Source organism: Eutrigla gurnardus (assembly GCF_963514095.1).
Source record: "Eutrigla gurnardus genome assembly, chromosome: 24".
Taxonomy (NCBI): domain Eukaryota; kingdom Metazoa; phylum Chordata; class Actinopteri; order Perciformes; family Triglidae; genus Eutrigla; species Eutrigla gurnardus.
The window spans coordinates 9577444-9583683 of NC_139935.1; positions in this window are offsets into that span (position 1 = coordinate 9577444).

Below are 6240 nucleotides of genomic sequence, written 5' to 3' on the forward strand. Positions count from 1 at the left end.
CATTGTTTTGCACTTATTTGATGTTTAGACGCCATTTTGTGTTCAAAGACACTGGAATCACATTGAAACGAAAGAAGATCCACTCCAGAGTGCTGTTATGACTTAAATGTGTTGATCTCGGTGGGACATTGAAGAATGCAGCTTATTTGACAACTGACACTGCAATAGTGGTTAAAACGTGTGTTACCTGCAAATAACAGCTTAAAAGCCTCTTCCTGCGTGAAACAGCTATTACAGCCTTTTCACCACATTAAACTTGTAAAAGCATTGTTTTGCACTTATTTGATGTTAAGACGCCATTTTGTGTTCAAAGACACTGGAATCACATTGAAACAAAAGAAGATCACTCCAGAGTGCTGTTATGACTTAAATGTGTTGATCTCGGTGGGACATTGAAGAATGCAGCTTATTTGACAACTGACACTGCAATAGTGGTTAAAACGTGTGTTACCTGCAAATAACAGCCCTGAGTGAAACAGCTATTACAGCCTTTTCACCACATTAAACTTGTAAAAGCATTGTTTTGCACTTATTTGATGTTTAGACGCCATTTTGTGTTCAAAGACACTGGAATCACATTGAAACGAAAGAAGATCCACTCCAGAGTGCTGTTATGACTTAAATGTGTTGATCTCGGTGGGACATTGAAGAATGCAGCTTATTTGACAACTGACACTGCAATAGTGGTTAAAACGTGTGTTACCTGCAAATAACAGCTTAAAAGCCTCTTCCCTGCGTGAAACAGCTATTACAGCCTTTTCACCACATTAAACTTGTAAAAGCATTGTTTTGCACTTATTTGATGTTTAGACGCCATTTTGTGTTCAAAGACACTGGAATCACATTGAAACGAAAGAAGATCCACTCCAGAGTGCTGTTATGACTTAAATGTGTTGATCTCGGTGGGACATTGAAGAATGCAGCTTATTTGACAACTGACACTGCAATAGTGGTTAAAACGTGTGTTACCTGCAAATAACAGCCCTGCGTGAAACAGCTATTACAGCCTTTTCACCACATTAAACTTGTAAAAGCATTGTTTTGCACTTATTTGATGTTTAGACGCCATTTTGTGTTCAAAGACACTGGAATCACATTGAAACGAAAGCAGATCCACTCCAGAGTGCTTTTATGACTTAAATGTGTTGATCTCGGTGGGACATTGAAGAATGCAGCTTATTTGACAACTGATGCAATAGTGGTTAAAACGTTTGTTACCTGCAAATAACAGCTTAAAAGCCTCTTCCCTGCGTGAAACAGCTATTACAGCCTTTTCAGCACATTAAACTTGTAAAAGCATTGTTTTGCACTTATTTGATGTTTAGACGCCATTTTGTGTTCAAAGACACTGGAATCACATTGAAACGAAAGAAGATCCACTCCAGAGTGCTGTTATGACTTAAATGTGTTGATCTCGGTGGGACATTGAAGAATGCAGCTTATTTGACAACTGATGCAATAGTGGTTAAAACGTTTGTTACCTGCAAATAACAGCTTAAAAGCCTCTTCCCTGTGTGAAACAGCTATTACAGCCTTTTCACCACATTAAACTTGTAAAAGCATTGTTTTGCACTTATTTGATGTTTAAACGCCATTTTGTGTTCAAAGACACTGGAATCACATTGAAACGAAAGAAGATCCACTCCAGAGTGCTGTTATGACTTAAATGTGTTGATCTCGGTGGGACATTGAAGAATGCAGCTTATTTGACAACTGACACAGCAATAGTGGTTAAAACGTGTGTTACCTGCAAATAACAGCTTAAAAGCCTCTTCCCTGCGTGAAACAGCTATTACAGCCTTTTCACCACATTAAACTTGTAAAAGCATTGTTTTGCACTTATTTGATGTTAAGACGCCATTTTGTGTTCAAAGACACTGGAATCACATTGAAACGAAAGAAGATCCACTCCAGAGTGCTGTTATGACTTAAATGTGTTGATCTCGGTGGGACATTGAAGAATGCAGCTTATTTGACAACTGACACTGCAATAGTGGTTAAAACGTGTGTTACCTGCAAATAACAGCCCTGAGTGAAACAGCTATTACAGCCTTTTCACCACATTAAACTTGTAAAAGCATTGTTTTGCACTTATTTGATGTTTAGACGCCATTTTGTGTTCAAAGACACTGGAATCACATTGAAACGAAAGAAGATCCACTCCAGAGTGCTGTTATGACTTAAATGTGTTGATCTCGGTGGGACATTGAAGAATGCAGCTTATTTGACAACTGACACTGCAATAGTGGTTAAAACGTGTGTTACCTGCAAATAACAGCTTAAAAGCCTCTTCCCTGCGTGAAACAGCTATTACAGCCTTTTCACCACATTAAACTTGTAAAAGCATTGTTTTGCACTTATTTGATGTTAAGACGCCATTTTGTGTTCAAAGACACTGGAATCACATTGAAACGAAAGAAGATCCACTCCAGAGTGCTGTTATGACTTAAATGTGTTGATCTCGGTGGGACATTGAAGAATGCAGCTTATTTGACAACTGACACTGCAATAGTGGTTAAAACGTGTGTTACCTGCAAATAACAGCCCTGCGTGAAACAGCTATTACAGCCTTTTCACCACATTAAACTTGTAAAAGCATTGTTTTGCACTTATTTGATGTTAAGACGCCATTTTGTGTTCAAAGACACTGGAATCACATTGAAACGAAAGAAGATCCACTCCAGAGTGCTGTTATGACTTAAATGTGTTGATCTCGGTGGGACATTGAAGAATGCAGCTTATTTGACAACTGACACTGCAATAGTGGTTAAAACGTGTGTTACCTGCAAATAACAGCCCTGAGTGAAACAGCTATTACAGCCTTTTCACCACATTAAACTTGTAAAAGCATTGTTTTGCACTTATTTGATGTTTAGACGCCATTTTGTGTTCAAAGACACTGGAATCACATTGAAACGAAAGAAGATCCACTCCAGAGTGCTGTTATGACTTAAATGTGTTGATCTCGGTGGGACATTGAAGAATGCAGCTTATTTGACAACTGACACTGCAATAGTGGTTAAAACGTGTGTTACCTGCAAATAACAGCTTAAAAGCCTCTTCCCTGCGTGAAACAGCTATTACAGCCTTTTCACCACATTAAACTTGTAAAAGCATTGTTTTGCACTTATTTGATGTTAAGACGCCATTTTGTGTTCAAAGACACTGGAATCACATTGAAACGAAAGAAGATCCACTCCAGAGTGCTGTTATGACTTAAATGTGTTGATTTCGGTGGGACATTGAAGAATGCAGCTTATTTGACAACTGACACTGCAATAGTGGTTAAAACGTGTGTTACCTGCAAATAACAGCCCTGCGTGAAACAGCTATTACAGCCTTTTCACCACATTAAACTTGTAAAAGCATTGTTTTGCACTTATTTGATGTTTAGACGCCATTTTGTGTTCAAAGACACTGGAATCACATTGAAACGAAAGCAGATCCACTCCAGAGTGCTTTTATGACTTAAATGTGTTGATCTCGGTGGGACATTGAAGAATGCAGCTTATTTGACAACTGATGCAATAGTGGTTAAAACGTTTGTTACCTGCAAATAACAGCTTAAAAGCCTCTTCCCTGTGTGAAACAGCTATTACAGCCTTTTCACCACATTAAACTTGTAAAAGCATTGTTTTGCACTTATTTGATGTTAAGACGCCATTTTGTGTTCAAAGACACTGGAATCACATTGAAACGAAAGAAGATCCACTCCAGAGTGCTGTTATGACTTAAATGTGTTGATCTCGGTGGGACATTGAAGAATGAAGCTTATTTGACAACTGACACTGCAATAGTGGTTAAAACGTGTGTTACCTGCAAATAACAGCCCTGCGTGAAACAGCTATTACAGCCTTTTCACCACATTAAACTTGTAAAAGCATTGTTTTGCACTTATTTGATGTTTAGACGCCATTTTGTGTTCAAAGACACTGGAATCACATTGAAACGAAAGAAGATCCACTCCAGAGTGCTGTTATGACTTAAATGTGTTGATCTCGGTGGGACATTGAAGAATGCAGCTTATTTGACAACTGACACTGCAATAGTGGTTAAAACGTGTGTTACCTGCAAATAACAGCCCTGCGTGAAACAGCTATTACAGCCTTTTCACCACATTAAACTTGTAAAAGCATTGTTTTGCACTTATTTGATGTTTAGACGCCATTTTGTGTTCAAAGACACTGGAATCACATTGAAACGAAAGCAGATCCACTCCAGAGTGCTTTTATGACTTAAATGTGTTGATCTCGGTGGGACATTGAAGAATGCAGCTTATTTGACAACTGATGCAATAGTGGTTAAAACGTTTGTTACCTGCAAATAACAGCTTAAAAGCCTCTTCCCTGCGTGAAACAGCTATTACAGCCTTTTCACCACATTAAACTTGTAAAAGCATTGTTTTGCACTTATTTGATGTTTAGACGCCATTTTGTGTTCAAAGACACTGGAATCACATTGAAACGAAAGAAGATCCACTCCAGAGTGCTGTTATGACTTAAATGTGTTGATCTCGGTGGGACATTGAAGAATGCAGCTTATTTGACAACTGACACTGCAATAGTGGTTAAAACGTGTGTTACCTGCAAATAACAGCTTAAAAGCCTCTTCCCTGCGTGAAACAGCTATTACAGCCTTTTCACCACATTAAACTTGTAAAAGCATTGTTTTGCACTTATTTGATGTTAAGACGCCATTTTGTGTTCAAAGACACTGGAATCACATTGAAACGAAAGAAGATCCACTCCAGAGTGCTGTTATGACTTAAATGTGTTGATCTCGGTGGGACATTGAAGAATGCAGCTTATTTGACAACTGACACTGCAATAGTGGTTAAAACGTGTGTTACCTGCAAATAACAGCCCTGAGTGAAACAGCTATTACAGCCTTTTCACCACATTAAACTTGTAAAAGCATTGTTTTGCACTTATTTGATGTTTAAACGCCATTTTGTGTTCAAAGACAATGGAATCACATTGAAACGAAAGAAGATCCACTCCAGAGTGCTGTTATGACTTAAATGTGTTGATCTCGGTGGGACATTGAAGAATGCAGCTTATTTGACAACTGACACTGCAATAGTGGTTAAAACGTGTGTTACCTGCAAATAACAGCTTAAAAGCCTCTTCCCTGCGTGAAACAGCTATTACAGCCTTTTCACCACATTAAACTTGTAAAAGCATTGTTTTGCACTTATTTGATGTTAAGACGCCATTTTGTGTTCAAAGACACTGGAATCACATTGAAACGAAAGAAGATCCACTCCAGAGTGCTGTTATGACTTAAATGTGTTGATTTCGGTGGGACATTGAAGAATGCAGCTTATTTGACAACTGACACTGCAATAGTGGTTAAAACGTGTGTTACCTGCAAATAACAGCCCTGCGTGAAACAGCTATTACAGCCTTTTCACCACATTAAACTTGTAAAAGCATTGTTTTGCACTTATTTGATGTTTAGACGCCATTTTGTGTTCAAAGACACTGGAATCACATTGAAACGAAAGAAGATCCACTCCAGAGTGCTGTTATGACTTAAATGTGTTGATCTCGATGGGACATTGAAGAATGCAGCTTATTTGACAACTGACACTGCAATAGTGGTTAAAACGTGTGTTACCTGCAAATAACAGCCCTGCATGAAACAGCTATTACAGCCTTTTCACCACATTAAACTTGTAAAAGCATTGTTTTGCACTTATTTGATGTTTAGACGCCATTTTGTGTTCAAAGACACTGGAATCACATTGAAACGAAAGCAGATCCACTCCAGAGTGCTTTTATGACTTAAATGTGTTGATCTCGGTGGGACATTGAAGAATGCAGCTTATTTGACAACTGATGCAATAGTGGTTAAAACGTTTGTTACCTGCAAATAACAGCTTAAAAGCCTCTTCCCTGCGTGAAACAGCTATTACAGCCTTTTCACCACATTAAACTTGTAAAAGCATTGTTTTGCACTTATTTGATGTTTAGACGCCATTTTGTGTTCAAAGACACTGGAATCACATTGAAACGAAAGAAGATCCACTCCAGAGTGCTGTTATGACTTAAATGTGTTGATCTCGGTGGGACATTGAAGAATGCAGCTTATTTGACAACTGACACTGCAATAGTGGTTAAAACGTGTGTTACCTGCAAATAACAGCTTAAAAGCCTCTTCCCTGCGTGAAACAGCTATTACAGCCTTTTCACCACATTAAACTTGTAAAAGCATTGTTTTGCACTTATTTGATGTTAA